Raw genomic sequence first — 10000 nt, 5'->3', positions numbered from 1 at the left:
GACCACGCACCGTCACCGAAGACATGCTCGAAGAACCTCTGGGCTGACCGATTAAAAGTAAAGTTGCTTCACTCAATTGTGGTACAGCTTCAACTCGTTCTGAAGTGGCTCTGCCGTATCTGCAGGACAACAGGTTTTACTCACATTCAAAGTCAATATTGCTAAGAGGGAATCTATGAGATCGGACAATTGTCTTGCAGACGAAGAATATTGAGTCAGAAACACCTGCCCACGACTATCCTCTTATCTTCCTTAATGGCATGTCAACTGTGGAGCATTCTGGATACTTCAGTTTATCTCCCCCTTTCTCATCTGAAGCTGGTCTTTATTTTCATTTGGCAATTACGACACTTCCTCTAGAGGTGAAGGTAATTCTAATAAATCAAAATTTTATGTTATTTGATATACCTGTACTTGTCTATGTCATATGTCGTGTGTGTGTGTGTAGTTTTCATGTGAAGAGGAGAGTTTCCAATGAATTTTTTAAATTAAGCCCCGGGACGATGAAAGACGGTGTCTAAAAGCTCGGTGTGATTTGAAACGAGAACCGAGATGAAAATAATAATAATGTTTTTTAAGTTCGACGGATAAGGGTTCAATCGTAGCTTCAGTAAATTAATGAAGTCTATAATAATCTTATTTTATATATAACAATATATAACAGACGCACATTTGAACCCGAAGATGTGTGATTGTAAAGCGAGCGTCTTAACCATTCAGCCACCTAAATACCCTAAAAAGACCGGAATAATAAAGCACCGAAATAGAAACCACGAATATTAACAAATTACTTTTATTTATACACTTCTGGCAGAATAATTATTAAAGTCACACACACACACAACACACACACACACACACACACACACACACACAAATAAAAAACAAACATGATATACAGCAACAATAACAACACCAGTAACAATGATGAAATTAATAACAACAACAACAACAAACAGACAAAGATAATACGACGTCGTTTTATTAGATGAGGATGTAAATGTACTCACGCCGGGGGGTCTTGATGCTCTCAAGCCGCTGGTGTCTGGGATCCCCATCGAAGCAAGACTTTCCTGAAACATTGATGGACCGAGAGTAGGCAGTCACGAAAAATACATTGGAATACACGTGTATATATATATATGTAGGTATTATATGAACGAACATAAACAATTAGATGTAAAACGAGCAATGAACCCCTTCAATCACGGAAGCTAAAATCCGTGCCTCATTTATAATATACTGTATTCGCGGGTTCAATACTCAGTGGGATACTTCTGATTGTTTATATAAGTTCATAATTCATGTAGTTTTTCAGATCTATTGCCTTGTACCCATCAAAGTTGCTGGTTGCATGTTTGATAAAAAAAGGCCCCACAGAAGTACCAACAATTTTATTTTCTCCTTTCGAGAAAAATCCCATTTTAAACGTCCTCATTTCGATACCCTTTTTCTGCTACAGCAAACCAAAATTCGACTAAATGGTATATTATTTTCAATGTTATTTTTACTAAATTTTTATACGGTTTCAATTTTTATACGATTTCAATTTTTATACGATTAAATTTAAAATAATAAATTTAAAGACAGTTATTTCCACAACCAAAATCAAGTTGAATGAAACAACAAGTCTTTGTAAAACTTGATTCAAAATTCAGTTTTGATAAAATTTATTTGAAATATGATTTCAGTGTTATTTAAAATAACGTAAAGAGTCGAAAAAAGCTCGACGCATTTTATCAAAACTCTACCGATTAAGCCATCTCGCCGTCTTTGTTGTACTGTTAATAATATCCTCCAAGGAAATACAAGAAGGTTTTTAAACATTGGCCACGGCGCTTTCATTAAAAATACTATAAGGAATATTTATTTGCGTCACAGTATCAGAAGTGACTTACAAAAAGCGGTCGCCGTTTGCACAATAATCGGCTCTTTAAGGTTGGTGTAAGGGTTCAGGTGAAGGGAAGGCCTGGCTTCTACTTACGCACATTAAATACTTTCAAGGGTGTAAACCGTAAATAAATACATAAATAAAATAAAGTAAAATGAAAGAATGAGTCGGGAATGTGTGGGTAAGGGTAGAAATCCCGGGTGTGGAGCAAATGAAGGAATTATTAGAACTGTTCATGTTCTGAAACAAGAGCAGCCAGCAACTCCGAGTACATTACAATATCATTTCATTATGTAAAAATGCACAAACACACATATGTGTATATATATATATATATATATATGTATGTATATGTATACATATGCATACATATATGTATGTATATGTATGTACATGTATACATATATATATATATATATATATATATATATATATATATATATAATATATATATATATATATATATATATATATTTAAACGGTCAGACTCAGATTTGCATTACTAAAAGCTTTACAGGCGCATCATTTGTGTGATCGTTCGGACGCTTTACCACTGAGTGAATAGGTAGTCATGACTTCTAAAGAAGACCAACTCTCATTAGATGACAAGTGAGGCTCGTTCTCACTGGCCAATAAGGAACATACCGCATAATCGGTAATTCGGCCCTTTCCAAGTGTTATAGCGACCGACAGGCAGCTGTTGAATGGGTGGAAACTCTGGCAGATCAGATCGGAGTGGTCTTGCTTTCGTTATAAATTTTGTTAAAATTAAAAGCTTCAGAAAATAAAATTTATGAAACCTTTTATTTTTAATTAGGCATTAAGTAGCACTACACACACACACACACACACACACACACACACACACACGAATAATCACAAGTTTACAATGAGTATAATGTTATGACTAGTGATTCTTACCTAAACAATATCACGTCAACATCGCATCCTATAATAAGAATGGCATATGCTTACGCAGGCCTTACTTCAGGTATACACTTACTATTGCCAAAATCAATTTGTGTCCAAAGAGGTCTCTGCTTTTCTAAAGCATTGGCCTATAATGTGACCCTTACTCCATCTGTTGGCATACAAACAATGACTCCAAAGCAATGTGTTCACCCGGCAATAGAGGTCTCTGTCTCTGTGAGAAACTTTTCATACTGTATCAGCCTGCTGTGTCGCTTTATAAGAATCCAAACTGTCATATATTTGCCACTAACGGAACTCTCTGCGAGAAATTTTATACCATTCATTGTTAATCCTGCTCCATAAATCTTACTGAGGCTATAATTTCACTGGAATTTCTAACGAAATCAAGGAAGATTATTCCGATCTCTTTCACCAGAGATGTCTCTCATTAAGCAGCCACCTACTGCAATCGCCGACTAATCATCTAATCGTCCAATGTTAACCATTCTTATTTAGAAACTACGACCGCCTCATCATCCAGTATTAAAGCGTTCGAACGATACAATTATTTTGTCCATAATGCTTTTAGCAATGCAAATCTATGTCAAACTATTTATACAAATATTTGAATTCAACAACATATGTTGAGTGCAACTTTCTTTCATTAATGCACCCATTTCTGTACATATTTACATATGTTGTATATGAATACACTGAAAAACATTTAAAATACATATATGTGCACAAGTTACAATGGTTACAATGACAAAGCAATAATAAGCAATAGAAAGCGATATATATATATATATATATATATATATTATATATATATATACATACATATATATAGATATATATTATATATATTATTATATATATATATATATATATATATATATATATGTTATATATAGATATATATATTATATATATATAATATATATATATATACATATATAGATATATATTATATATATAAATATATTTATATATATATATATATATATATATATATATATATATATATATATATATATATATATATATATATATATATATATGAAAACGTGGCTGAAGCATGTTCTCGTTTGTAGACGTTGTTGTTTAATCTCCCTCTCACTGAAACACAGTATAGCAGCAATAGCAACATTAGAAGCATTAGCAACAATAGCAACAACAATATTAACAGCAATAATAAAAGGAAAAAAATTCACAAGAAAACAGACGTTGCTAATAGCAACATGTTGTTTACAAATGACTGCAACGAGATTTCAAGTGAAAAGTGGATAAATTAACACAATTTGTGGGACGATATAAAGAGGTTGCGAGTTAAGAGTTTAATGGAATTTGGTAACAAAAGAAGGGATTTAGTATGAGAGATTATTTCAGTGCGATTACAAATGGCTTATAATGCTGATTGACAACAGAAGTAAAAAAGCCAGCTATACGTTTCATTAACAAAACATTTAATTATTACCATTGATTGATTAAACGGGTTAAATCTCTCACCTGCACATTTATGCTCTGGCGTGAAGCATATATTTATTTCGAGCTGGTAGACAGTTGGTGATTGTATAAAGGCGGCCCCGGAGGGGAATTAAGATATGTTGTGCCACGATGAATAAACCATAAGGAATTATGCCATAAAGGAATTCTAAGCAGGCAGCTTAACAAATCAACTAATCTAATTTTTGGTTTTTTAAATCTTTAATATGTAAAAGATTATTATTGTTTAGTAAACGCTGCCTTAAGTTTTAGAACTCATAGGATCGCTCACCGTGCTTCGATGGCGTGTAAGTGACATCCTCACCGAGGAACGGAATGCCACTATATTGCAGGGTTACTCATTCACAGCTAAGTGGACTGGAACAACATAAGAAGAATTTTTTTTACTCGAGCACACAGCAGCTTGGTTAGGGAATCGAAACCACCACCTTACCCGCAACATCTTAACAACCTGGTCATGCACCTTCACGAGTAATAACAGGTCCAAATTTGGGAAAATGGCTAGAAAGTTCGGTGGGGGAGGTGGGTAAGTCGATTACATTGACTTCAGTACGCAACCAGTACTTATTTTAACAGCCATGAAAGATGAAAGTCAAAGTCGACCTCGGCGGAATTTGAACTCAGAGCTGAAAGACAGAAGAAATGCTAACGGTTCTGCCAGCTCGCCGCCTTAAAGTGAGATGCTTACAGACGTTACGATTAATATTAAAATAACTTTAATTCTAAAACATCCTTCATTGTCGCTGAGGTTGTTGAAAATAAGACATTGACGAGAAGTGAAATAAACATCATAAGAATTTGAAACCGGTTCGCCAAGATTACTCGCCCATCATAACAATTACATCGACCTCAGTATTTCACTGGTATTTTATCGAATAACAATCCACTTGAAATCACAGAGAATTGAAAAAAAAAAGCAATGAAATATATTATTAAAATAAAATAAAAATTAAAAAGTCATTTGTAAACAACATCATCATCATCATCATCGTCGTCGTCGTCATCGTCGTCGTCGTCATCATTATCATCATAATCATCATCATCGTCGTCATCTTACAGAGCCACAATGCCAACACTTTTTTCTTGTTATTTTCTTTTTTGGTGGAGCAAGAGTTGCGGAGTGTAATCGATTATATCGATCTCCAGTGCATGACTGGTACTTTATTTTATCGACCTTGGAAGGATGAAAGGCAAAGCTGACCTTGGCGGGAATTGAACCCCAGAACACATAAAGGGAATTCAACATACAAACTGAAACATCACCCTGGGATTCTCCTCCGTCGCTCTACCGATTTCTGTAATAACAATTAGGATTTTAATTAAACACCATTGTTGTCATCGTCATCATCGTCATCATCATCATCATCAACATCATCATCATCATTCTTATATATATATATATATATATAGATATATATATATATATATATATATATATATATATATATACATATATAAATAAACATTTGCCCATTTTCCCCTTGTATTTTCTAAAAAATCATTTGTTGTTGTTGTTGTTGTTGTTGTTGTAGTTGTTGCCGTTTTTACCTGAAGATCTCTATGAACCGGCCTGTCTGGATAGTAGTGCCTCCTGGTTCTGCGTGGGTGACCCGGTTCTGCGAGCTTATCATCGCCAACCAATAAAGCCTGCGTTTGAAAACAATATGAACACTTTAAACAATTTCCATCATCATCATCAACATCAACATCATCATAGACAATAACTACACATGACTAGCGAGCTCTTTTTTAAGTTAATAATAATAATAATGATAATAATAATAATAATGATAATAATAATAATAATAATAATAATAATAATAATAATAATATAATAATCATAATCCTATCTGCTAAAGGCACAAAGCCTGAAATTTGATTGTGGGGGAGCGGGTAAGTCGATTACATCGACCCCAGTGTTTCACTGGTAATTGATTTATCGACCTCGAAAGGATGAAGGGCAAAGCCAGCCTCTGTGGAATTTGAACTCAAAACGGACGAAATGCCGCTAAGCATTTTACCTGGCTTGCTACCAATTCTACCAGCTTAATAATAATGATAATAAGAAGAATAATTTCTTTTATTAGGCACAGAGGCATCGATAAGGGGATCAAATGATAACCCTTCCTTATATTGGCTCAAGGCCTGAAATTTTTATTAAAGGTCGCCGCCTTTAATAATAATAATAATAATAATAATAATAATAATAATAATAATAATAATAATAATAATTTTTCATTTTACAGGTGCCAGGAAGGAGTTGGGCAATTACATCGACACCAGTACTTGACTTATTTATCGACCCCGAAAGGGTCCAGAGGCAAAAATCGATTGGATCAGAACTGTGTTCGTAAAAGGGGTTATAACAAATATGCCGTGAGGTATTTTGGTTGACGCTCTAACGATTCTGCCAGCTCGCCGCCTCAATAATAATAATAATAATAATAATAATAATAATAATAATAATAAACAAAGATTTATGAGCTAATGTACAAATTCAGTTTAATTCAGACATTTCGTTATAATATATGAATAAAAATTATATTATTTAAACATTATTTTAATTTAGAAATTATGTAAATATTAAATATATATAAATATACATTCACATCTCGACGATGTTTACACACGTTATTACATTACATATAATTAATGTAAGAGTTAATTAGCTTTCCTTTATAATTTTTTAATGTATTTATTTATGATATTATGATCATTTATATAACATCCATTTCATCGATATAGATCAGGTTCGATTCACATATATTTGTTGTGTGTGTGTGTGTGTGTGTGTGTGTGTGTGTGTGTGTGTGTGTGTGTGCGTGTGTGTACAAAACTCACCTCCAGTTGAAGTTTAATAGGAATTGATTTGATCAAAATGAGATATTGGTGGAATCAGTCATATTGAATACGTACGTACGTATGTGTATATGTATGTATGTGTATATGTATGTATGTGTGTATGTACGTATGTGTGTATGTACGTATGTGTATATGTATGTATGTGTGTATGTAGTATGTGTATATGTATGTATGTGTGTATGTATGTATGTGTGTATGCATATTGCAAGCCTACAGTATCTGTTTGCTATCAAGAACTGGGTTCATTAGTTACCAGTGGACTGTGATCATGCACGCATGCACACACACACACACATGTATATGCATATACATATATATATGTACATATATATATATATATATATATATATATATATATATATATATATATATATATATACATATACATATATGCGTATAAGTATACACATGTGTACATACAATTAGGTTTAGACATGTTTTAATTTGCTTTGCATATTTACATTTTATATTGTTTAATATCCGCAACAACATTATGTGTAGTTGCTGTGGTTGTTGTTGTTGTTGTTGTTGTTGTTGTTGTTGTTGTTGTTGTTATTCTTATATCTGGTGTGAACCTTTCGTATAGTTATAAATCGAACGTCAATTGCCATCGATGAAACGGATGGAAGTTTTAATAATTAAAAACAAAATTACTTAGAATAAAAACAATCAGCTTATGTCTAATTAAATATAGATACATGAACGTACGTTAATATATATATATATATAATATATATATATATATATATATATATATATATATATATATATATATATATATATATATATATATATATATATATATATCTATATATATATATATATATATATATATATATATACATACGCCATGTAGGAAGCATTAACATGTATTAACATCTTACAAGATTGTATATAAATATATATAGAAATATTAAATATGCATACATTTAGAAGCTAAGCTTAATTTTTAATTTCAGAATTCATCTCCGCGAAGAGATTTCAAATGTGGATATGAAACATAATTCTATAAAAGAGGCGGAGATGCGGAGGTGGAGGTCATGGGGGGAATAACAGGGGACAAACAAAGGTTAGTTATGGTAAAGGGGGAAGTGTTTCGGGTAGAATTATAAGTAAGGGTTCTTAAGACACCAACAATTGTTTCGTTTTGTGAATGTATATGTTTTGGTGTAGATAATTCTACATCTTCGTAATGAGCGACATTTTGTGTGGGTTGGTGTATGCATGCATGTATTTGTGTGTGTGTATGCGTATGTGTGTGAGTGCGCGTGTATTTGTGTATGTTTCTGTAAAGACAGAGAATTGGATTCAGGGGAGTAGGAGGAGGGGGTTTGATAGGGTGGTGTGTTTAGACGCCCTCTTTTACATTTTTATGTTCATACAAATAATATCAATACAGATACAAATAATAATACTAATACTAATACTTAATAATAATAATAATAATAATAATAATAATAATATAATAATAATAATAATAATAATAATATTTACCGATAATAGGTTAGTAAAGAGCGTTAACAGCAAAATATTTATTGGAAAACAACAATCTCTGAAAGTTTAAAATGTCCTACGGTCTCACAGAAAAAAAAGCTTGATGCATGAACAGCAGAAAAAAAAATGTGTTTTTGTATTAAAGTTTTAAAACAAAGACAGAAAGAAAGGAACAAGCCCACAGGAGTGGTGCGGGTAGAGGTGGTTGTGTCAGTTGTGATAGCAATGTCGATAGTAGTGGTACTGGTGGCGGCGGCGGTGGTCTTGGAGGTAGTTGTAAGGCGGAGGGCAAAAAAAAAAAAAAATGGAAGAGCAAAAGTGTGGTGGCTGCACGTGAGAACAAACTGCAAAAAAAAAAAACAGAAAAAGAATACGGGCAAAAAATGCTGATGACTATGATAATGCTGATGTTGATAGTGTTTAGTGTTGGTGGTTGCAGCGACGATGGTGGATGCAGTGGCGAGCTGCAAACGTATGCGTGGAACATAATGCGATTCAGCTACGAAGCGAACAAAATGATTTCTATTTCTTCCCAAATTTTGTACTCTAATTACTGCAAATATATTCCTTTTGTAAAAATTCATTTATTTCAAGCTCTATGCGCGTTAGCACGTCGAATGATCACCAAAAGGACGCGCCGCCTTCACACTGACCAATCGAGTTTACTCTACATTGTAGAAACTTTTGATCTTCAAACTATCGACAATGTCCTGATAGCATGATAACCTAAAAGAGTCTGATTAAAGGAGTGAGAATTTGTGAAATCAAAAACACTGACAGAGTAACCTCGGTTTGCCTGAGACATATCACTTTTCATTATATGACCGTGTAATACATATTATTTCTCACAACAGCTTCTGATGAGATGAAGAGTGATAAAGTGTTGCGTAAGGTTAACCTTACGTAACCTTTCAGTGATTGTCAGTGAAACACGTGTAAATTAATAATTTGAAACTATATTCTAAAACCTTATACTTTATGTGCGTGTTGTGTGTGTATGTGTGTGTGGACAGAGCTATGTTATCCCTAGCTGGTGAGAGAGTCTAATTGTTTAATTGAGTGTTTTATTCATACAAGATATTTAAAAAACCTAAATTTGCATATATATATATTTGCATATATATTATATATATATATTAATATATATATATATATATATATATATATATATATATATATATATATATATATATATATATATATATATATATATATATATATAATATATATATATATATATATATATATATATAGATATATATATATATATATTATAGTGAACATTATGGTGTTGCCGTTTTAAACACAGTAATATTTTGCACCATAGATATTATA

The sequence above is a fragment of the Octopus sinensis genome, linkage group LG18 (assembly GCF_006345805.1).
Source record: "Octopus sinensis linkage group LG18, ASM634580v1, whole genome shotgun sequence".
Taxonomy (NCBI): Eukaryota; Metazoa; Mollusca; class Cephalopoda; order Octopoda; family Octopodidae; genus Octopus; species Octopus sinensis.
This window is presented reverse-complemented; position numbering follows the sequence as displayed.